Below are 9,595 nucleotides of genomic sequence, written 5' to 3'. Positions count from 1 at the left end.
AAGCCGAATGTGTCATATGCAGCATAATATATCATATGTTTTCAAAAACCATAGTTTAAAAATATCCGCAGATCTTACTATTAGTACTCCTTATCCCTAATAAATTGGGATATAATTAAGGAAGTCTTCGGTGCTTAAGATTAAGTCTTCACATCTAACTTTGACAAATGACAACTTGGTCTCAAAAGCAAGTTAGTGAAATATAACACAAATAACTTCTCTATACATCTTAACAACTACTATTTGTTTATCCAACGCACATAGTTGTACATGTTTGCATTGTCTGTGAAAGGGGTACACTACTGTTTTCTCACTCATTGTTACTCATTGTAACAATGTCTGCTCTTTTGTTTTATTTTTGGCCTTTTTGTGTCTTCAAACATGACCCGCATGCACTTTACTTTGCTTGTGTGACATTTTAATTTCCTTTATCCATCCTGTCCTCCCGAGGCTGAATTTCCTTGTTTTTGTCCCGTTGTTTATCATATAAAGCCCTGTTTTAAGATGTCCTATATCTTGCCTTGCTGTGCCCTGTTTTGTGATGTCATAAAGTTACATATTAGATATTTTGTACTGTACAGTCATTGACCTGTTAAACATTGCAAGGCAAGGCAAGTTTATTTATATAGCACTTTTCAACACAAGGCAATTCAAAGTGCTTTACAAAAAATGAAAGACATTAAGCATTAAAAAAGAAAAGCTAATAAAATAAACATTAAAAGGAAAAATACATGGTTTCAATTCTGAAACAAAGAGAGTATAATCTGCTTTTCAGAATCACCTCTCTGTGTGATCTCAGTTTTTCACGACAATTCACAGGGTGGATGAATCATCCGATGAGTAATGTGAACGTAGCTCTATTCCAGTTGAAAGGACCTCTTTTACCGAAATGTATTATAGAGTCAAACAATACTCACTTTATCCTCTGCTTAAATTCTCCCTTATTAGATTATGTATCAGATGCCCTAAGTCCAATACGACATGTTAATGCATAGACCAATAGTAACAAGCTTTCAAGATTCATATTTACAATATCTTAAGGCAAGGCAAGGCAAGTTTATTTATATAGCACCTTTCAGCACCAGGCAATTCAAGGTGCTTTACAAAAATGAAAGACATTCAGACAAAGGCATTTAAAAACAGTAAAAGATAATAAAAGAAACATTAAAAGAAAAACAAAAATGAAAGACATTCAGACAAAGGCATTTAAAATCAGTCATTAAAAAGAAAAGCTAATAAAATAACAAAGTCTGTAAGTGTTACCTGAACACCCCGTGTTACCAAAACACTATCTTTCACCCGTCGGTGATGTGGCCACTCTTAACCACTCTGCCTTATTATAATCTGTATTATAAAGTACTTATTCATTGTAACTTGTAATGCAGGTGCTGGAAATCAGACAGCAAGAAAACAAATACATTATACAGGATAAAATTATCAGTAAGAACAATATAAAATATCCACTTTTTAGGTTGCTGATATCAAGACAATAACATCATTAATTGTAGAAGCCACAGGATTAAAAAACTTGATTTCATCACATTAACAATATATGACATTGCTTGTTAAAACAGAGCAGTGACGACGCCTGGGGGAAGTGGGAAACAACAAAGTTACAGCCTGACCCTCCCTGTTTTTTTATTTAAAATGTGTTATTTACATAATATCGGATGAATCATCTGCGGGTGGACCTCTTCGTGCTGACGTGGATTGAATGATAATGTTGTTTTTCTTCCGAGTGAACGCCCAGCATTGGCACAGTGCTGCTTTCACTTACTGCAAATTGAACGGCGCTCGTCAAGTTTCATTAGAGAGGATGTAAACCCAGACACTGAGAATACGAGAATGGTTTTATCCTCAGTTACACTGGCTATGTCCGATCGTGTACATCTGAACATGTTTTTGTTGTGCATATCAGATTTGAATTCGATTGAACTGTTGTGATTGTTTTTGTAGAACTGAACCTCTCAATCATACTTAAGTCATTTGTTTTCTCACAGGGCTTTTAGTCTTGAGTAATGCTTTCTAATGAACTGTGATGAGTCCTCATGCACACAAAGGTCATCTTCTTAAGAAAAACATGTGATTGTAAACAAGAGAGATGGAAAACTCCAATGGCACCTTAAAGGTGGGGTAGGTACGTTTCAGAAGCCGGCTCGAGATACACTTAAGCAATAGCTCACGACAGGCCGTGGTATATGCTCATTATATCACAGCTAAGGGGCGTGGTTCGGCCCATACTGTTTTTCTCAGACGCGGAGGGATACTGACTTGTTGTGAAAAATAACTTACAATTCTACCCGTGGTATACGCTCAGTATATCACGGCTAAGAACCAATCAGATTGCTTGATTTGACTTGTCCGTTTTATAATTGTTGTTATATTCCATGGAATGCTCTTAACATCCCGATAGCAATGAATATCTGAAGTGCTTTGACAAAAAATCCATAAAAAGATTTCATCTGTAGAAGCCGTAATACTGTAAAAAGTACAACCTGGCCTAGCTGCCTGTCAGCCTGCCATCGGGGCACAAACTTATCTCATGCCCTCATTGGTCATGTGCGCGTTCGTGTGTGTTGGAGGAGGGGCTCTGTGAGGAAGTGGCAGATTTTCTCCGGTTGTGTATTTTCAAATTCTAGCGATCTTGAGCCGGTTTCTCAAACTTACCTACCCCACCTTTAAGTTCAAACAAGTGCCATTAATACAGTTAACGAGTGGAGGACAGAGGAGGCTCTTAAAGACAAAGTGCAGGAATAAATATTGACAGTATTATCCTTATTTAAGCCGCAATAACTAATACAACATGTGCTATACATTGACAACACTTTCAAAAAATAATACTTTTACTTCATTAACGTTTTGAACCCATTATTATATTATAGGATGTATTGGATCTGCGTAGGTTTTACGGAGGATTTTGTCTGTCTTGCTGCGGCCCCACGAGGACGAAAACGGCTAAACGCATAGGATTAACGCAAACGCAATCGCAAACGGCTTCCGTCCACATGCAATAATTATCCGGATAGTGTCTGTCAAAAGACCTCATGAAAGGAAAAACAAGAAGTGAGGATACCCGGCCCGGAGGAAGCCCGGGGTCCCCTTCTGGAGCCAGGCCCAGAAGGAGGACTCGTCGGCGAGCGTCTGGTGGCCGGGCTTGCCACGGAGCCCGGCCGGGCCCAGCCCGAAAAGGCAACGTGGGCAACACCTCCGCTTCTCTGTCCCGCGGGCCCACCACCTACGGGAAACATCGATGGGGTCGGGTGCGCTGCCAGACGGGTGGCAGTGAAAGCGGAGGGTCTCGACGGACCAGACCCGGGCGACAGAAGCTGGCTTTGGGGACGTGGAACGTCACCTCTCTGGGGGGGAAGGAGCCGGAGCTTGTGCGGGAGGTGGAGCGGTACCAGTTGGATCTGGTTGGGCTCACCTCTACGCACAGCGTCGGCTCTGGAACCTTACTTCTGGATAGGGGTTGGACTCTATTCTTCTCCGGAGTTGCTCAAGGTGTGAGGCGCCGGGCGGGTGTGGGGATACTCACAAGTCCCCGGTTAGGTGCTTCGTTGTTGGAGTTTACCCCAGTGGACGAGAGGGTCGCCTCCCTACGCCTGCGGGTTATGGGGGGGAAAACTCTGACTGTTGTGTGTGCTTATGCACCCAACAGCAGTTCAGAGTATTCGGCCTTCTTGGAGACCCTGGAAAGAGTCCTGTATGGGGCTCCTGAAGGGGACTCCTTAGTCTTGCTGGGAGACTTCAACGCACATGTGGGCAATGATGGAGACACTTGGAGGGGCGTGATTGGGAGGAACGGCCCTCCTGATCTGAACCGGAGTGGTGGTTTGTTACTGGACTTCTGTGCTAGTCATGGATTGGCCATAACAAACACCATGTTCGAACATAAGGATGCTCATAAGTGTACGTGGTACCAGAGCACCCTAGGCAGAAGGTCCATGATCGATTTCGTTATCGTATCATCGGACCTGAGGCCGTATGTTTTGGACACTCGGGTAAAGAGAGGGGCGGAGTTGTCAACTGATCACCATCTGGTGGTGAGTTGGGTCGAGTGGCGGGGGAAGCCTCTGGATAGACCTGGTAAGCCCAAACGTGTAGTTCGGGTGAACTGGGAACGTCTGGAGGAGGCCCAAGTTCAGGAGGCCTTCAACTCACACCTCCGGCGGAGCTTTTCGGGCATTCCTGTGGAGGTTGGGGACATTGAACCAGAGTGGTCGGTGTTCAAAGCCTCTATTGCCGAAGCCGCGGTGGGGAGCTGTGGTCTCAAGGTCTTAGGTGCCTCAAGGGGCGGTAACCCTCGAACCTCCTGGTGGACACCGGTGGTCAGGGAAGCCGTCCGACTGAAGAAGGAGGCCTTCAGGGATTTGTTATCCCGGGGGACTCCCGAGGCAGTTGCAAGGTACCGACAGGCCCGAAGGGCAGCAGCCTCATCCGTGGCCGAGGCAAAGCAGCGGGTGTGGGAGAAGTTCGGAGAAGACATGGAGAAGGACTTTCGGGCGGCACCAAAGTTGTTCTGGAAAACTGTCCGACACCTCAGGAGGGGGAAGCAGGGAACCATCCAAGCTGTGTACAGTAAGGATGGGACGTTGTTGACCTCAACTGATGGAGTGTTGGGACGTTGGAAGGAACACTTTGAGGAACTCCTGAACCCGACAACTCCGCCCTCTATGTTAGAGGCAGAGCTGGAGTATGACGGGGGATCAACACCAATCTCCCTGGGGGAGGTCACTGAGGTCGTCAAACAACTCCACAGTGGCAAAGCCCCGGGGGTGGATGAGATCCGCCCGGAAATGCTGAAGGCTCTGGGTGTTGAGGGACTGTCATGGTTGACACGTCTCATCAACGTTGCGTGGAAGTCGGAAACGGTACCGAAGGAGTGGCAGACCGGGGTGGTGGTCCCCCTTTTCAAAAAGGGGGATCAGAGGGTGTGTGCCAATTACAGAGGCATCACACTACTCAGCCTCCCCGGGAAAGTTTACTCCAAGGTACTCGAAAGGAGGGTCAGGCCGATTGTCGAACCTCAGATTGAGGAGGAACAATGCGGATTCCGTCCTGGTCGTGGAACGACGGATCAGCTTTTTACTCTCGCAAGGATCCTGGAGGGGGCCTGGGAGTACGCTTATCCGGTCTACATGTGTTTTGTAGACTTGGAGAAGGCGTATGACCGGGTTCCCAGGGAGTTACTGTGGGAGGTGCTGCGGGAGTATGGGGTGAGGGGGTCTCTACTCAGGGCCATCCAATCTCTGTACTCCCAAAGCGAGAGCTGTGTCCGGGTCCTCGGCAGTAAGTCGGACCCATTTCCGGTGAGGGTTGGCCTCCGCCAGGGCTGCGCTTTGTCACCAATCCTGTTTGTAATATACATGGATCGGATTTCGAGGCGTAGTCGTGGGGGGGGGGGTCTGCAGTTCGGTGGACTAAGGATTGCACCACTGCTTTTTGCAGATGATGTGGTTCTGATGGCTTCATCGGTCTGCGACCTTCAGCACTCACTGGATCGGTTCGCAACCGAGTGTGAAGCGGCTGGGATGAGGATCAGCACCTCCAAATCTGAGGCCATGGTTCTCAGCAGGAAACCGATGGACTGTCCACTCCAAGTAGGGAATGAGTCCTTACCCCAAGTGAAGGAGTTCAAGTATCTCGGGGTCTTGTTCTCGAGTGAGGGATCAATGGAGCGTGAGATGGGCCGGAGAATCGGAGCAGCGGGAGCGGTATTGCAGTCGCTTACCGCACCGTTGTGACGAAAAGGGAGCTGAGCCGGAAGGCAAAGCTCTCTGTCTACCGGGCCATGTTCGTTCCTACCCTCACCTATGGTCATGAAGGATGGGTCATGACCGAAAGAACGAGATCGCGGATACAAGCGGCCGAGATGGGTTTCCTCCGCCGGGTGGCTGGTGTCTCCCTTAGAGATAAGGTGAGAAGTTCGGTCATCAGGGAGGGACTCGGAGTTGAGCCGCTCCTCCTTCGCGTCGAAAGAAGCCAGTTGAGGTGGTTCGGGCACCTAGTTAGGATGCCACCTGGGCGCCTCCCTAGGGAGGTGTTCCAGGCACGTCCAGCTGGGAAGAGACCAAGGGGTAGACCTAGGACCAGGTGGAGGGATTATATCTCTTCGCTGGCCTGGGAGCGCCTTGGGATCCCCCAGTCAGAGCTGGTTGATGTCGCCAGGGAAAAGAAAGTTTGGGGCTCTCTGCTGGAACTGCTACCCCCGCGACCCGACCACGGATAAGCGGGAGAAGATGGATGGATGGATGTCTGCCCACACGAGACCGCTCCGTTTAGCTCCAACCGCTGGAGAAGCTGCAGTACATATGCAGGAGCCTCTACGTGGCGCTGTAACTTCCTCCACAAAAGCAGCGAAGAAGCATGGTTGTCATGGTTGCCCTTCTGTTTATTCTCCGCGGTGGGGGCCGAGGGAACCGGGCAGAGTTTTTCGCCAGTCAGCGTGTATTAAAGTTGAAATCTTCCGGACAAAATTATAAAAGTGCCGGTCAAAGGTCTTCTTTGTTATTTATTGAGCTTTAAAACAAATGAATAACGACTCTATATAATATAATGATAAAATACACGGAGCCTCTCTTTTTCCTCCTTCTCTTCGGACAGCGTCAGTGTCTGTCTCATGCAGCAGCTGATCCAGTAATGAGTGACCCGGCCGACAGTAAAAAATAAACATATTTATAACTAGTTTAGTTTGAGAGGTAATTAAAATAGCTAAGGGCGATGATCTGACTTGAAGTGTGTGTTTTGCTGCAGCGGGAGGAGCTGTAGGTGGGCAGAGCTGCGTGTCTCCGTCCTGTCAGATTAGACTTCACTCGCGAGAGAAAGATAAATAATCTGAATTCAGGGTGCAGTTTACTTTGACGTGGGGGTGAGCAGCAGAGGTGGGGAGAGGCGGGGCTATTGCCTCATCATTATTGCTGTAGATGTTGCACAAACAACTGTAGCATGGTCAATAGCGTCCGGAGCACGATAGCAACTCTGCGATCCGCCATTGTTGTTGTTGTTGTTGGTGGTGGCGAAACACTTCAGCACTGGCGCGGGGTAAGCGGAGGTGAGCAGAAGAGGTGGGGAGAGGCGGGGCTATTGCGCAATCACTATCAGTGATCTGAAAATGTCCGTATAGGGCGCACACACGGAGCTGTTTGACCCCCCAGAGAGTGGCGTATGCATTTCTATCCACCTTGGGACCCGTTGTCGTTTCCTCAGTCGTTTAGTGCCATATTCAGTCGTCCTCGTGTGGCCGAACGGTCTATATGACACTAAACAGTAAAGCAATTCGTCCTCGTGGGGCCGCAGCCTTTGTCCGTCAGTCCTTCCCTAACGTGAGATCAGCTGTGTTTCCCCACAGTGTTAGTCAGCCTATGATGTCACACACACACACACACACACACACACACACACACACACACACACACACACACACACACACACACACACACACACACACACACACACACACACACACACACACACACACACACACACACACACACACACACACACACACACACACACACACACAGCATGATCTCATTTCAAAAGAAAGGAAAAGACAACAAAGAAGCTTAATCATCTTCATCCCTTTCATCAACACATGACATCTTCATCATCTTCGTAGATAGTAGTTAACTTGAGTATTTCCATGTTATGCTTCTTTGTACTTCTACTCCACTACAATTCAGAGGTAAATGGTGTACTTTTACCCCACTACATGTATTTAATACCTTTAGTTACTTCACAGATGTGGATGAATGATGTGAAATATAACCAAGTGTTAAATCTGTAGTTCCACCTGGAGTAAATCCACCAGCTACCCTGCAGTCTACAAAGCCATTCAGACTAGCTGCACCTTCACCAGCTTTGAGAACACTTTCATGATCAATCATTATAAAACATATCATATATATTATTCTGAAATGGACCAATCTGCACAACGACTACTTTTACTGTCGCTACTTTCACTATATTTTGATGAGAATACTTTTATACTTTTACTTGAGGAACATTTTGAATGCAGGACTTTTACTGTGACAGAGTATTCCTACACTCTACTGAGTACTTCTACTTTTACTCAAGTACAAGATCTGAGTACTTCTACTTTTACTCAAGAACAAGATCTGAGTACTTCTACTTTTACTCAAGTACAAGATCTGAGTACTTATACTTTTACTCAAGAACAAGATCTGAGTACTTCTACTTTTACTCAAGTACAAGATCTGAGTACTTCTACTTTTACTCAAGTACAAGATCTGAGTACTTCTACTTTTACTCAAGTACAAGATCTGAGTACTTCTACTTTTACTCAAGTACAAGATCTGAGTACTTCTACTTTTACTACAAGAACAAGATCTGAGTACTTCTACTTTTACTCAAGTACAAGATCTGAGTACTTCTACTTTTACTCAAGTACAAGATCTGAGTACTTCTCCCACCTCTGATCATAACCTATAGGTTAAGATCAGAGGTGGGAGAAGCACAAATTATTATATATAATAATAAGCCTTTCGTGATATATTATTTGTGGACTATATGTTGTATTATTAATGTGAATCTGAATATAAATGTGTTTAAATAACCTGTTCTTGGATACATTTATTTAGTTTCTGTTCACCACTGTCATCACAGCACTAACATGTATTTCATTTATCCCCATCCTCCTCATGTCTGTAAACATCGTCATCTTCATTTCCAACGGTAAGGGCATCATCCTCCTCTTCCTCATCATGGTTCCGGTAAGAACAGGGTAGCAGCAGTCTGAAGGTTGACTTTTATTAGAGGCGTAACATCTTATTTCTAAGGGACGTGTGCCAGGCGTGAACGCGCATCATCACGTGGGAGGTCCCTTTAAGTTTCCACTGACAGAGGCTGTGTCACATGGACATGAGATAATGAAAAGGCAGGAACACAGTGGAGCTGCTGGCTGATGGAGCAGAAGGGGAAGTATACGCAGTCATGGTCAGTGGAGCCGAGCAGAACCGAGCCTACCCGAATCAGCCCGAACAGGACTCACTGCGCCGGGACGTCTCTATTCGAAGTTGCACCTGCCAGATGACACGCACTTTAAAACAGGAGGGAAATGTCGCCTGCTGTGAGTGGCATATTTCATCCCGGAGCAAAAGATGATCACCTTTGACGCGTAAGTGAAGTTATTTCCAACATCTCAGCTGATCTGGGATCGGTTCTGCGTTGCTTCCGTGGCGCAGTTGCGTTTGTTGCGCACTTGTGTTGCGTTAGTCTGCTTTATTCATGGGCAAAGTGTGTTTGTTTGAGAGAGGACTATTTGTTTTCCTGAATGTATGGGATTCTTGATCTTGTGCCATGTGCGTTTTTATAGTTCGCCACGCAGTGTCCGCATTCCAGGTGGTGTTGCGCAGATAGAAATTGAAGTTGGAGTAAACAAGTGGGGAATAAAGGCCTTAGCTGTGGAGCATGGAGAACAACATTGTGTCGATGTTCGGTGTACAGGCGCTCCGGGCTTGACTGGAAACATACCGCCTCTTTGTTGTTGATGCTTTATGTGACGCTTACAGCAAGTTGGAGGCGTATCGCAGTTGGATATGTGAGAGACGTAGTTACATAGAGGTAATACGCAGTG

This window comes from Pseudochaenichthys georgianus, chromosome 23 (assembly GCF_902827115.2).
Source record: "Pseudochaenichthys georgianus chromosome 23, fPseGeo1.2, whole genome shotgun sequence".
Lineage (NCBI taxonomy): Eukaryota > Metazoa > Chordata > Actinopteri > Perciformes > Channichthyidae > Pseudochaenichthys > Pseudochaenichthys georgianus.
This window is presented reverse-complemented; position numbering follows the sequence as displayed.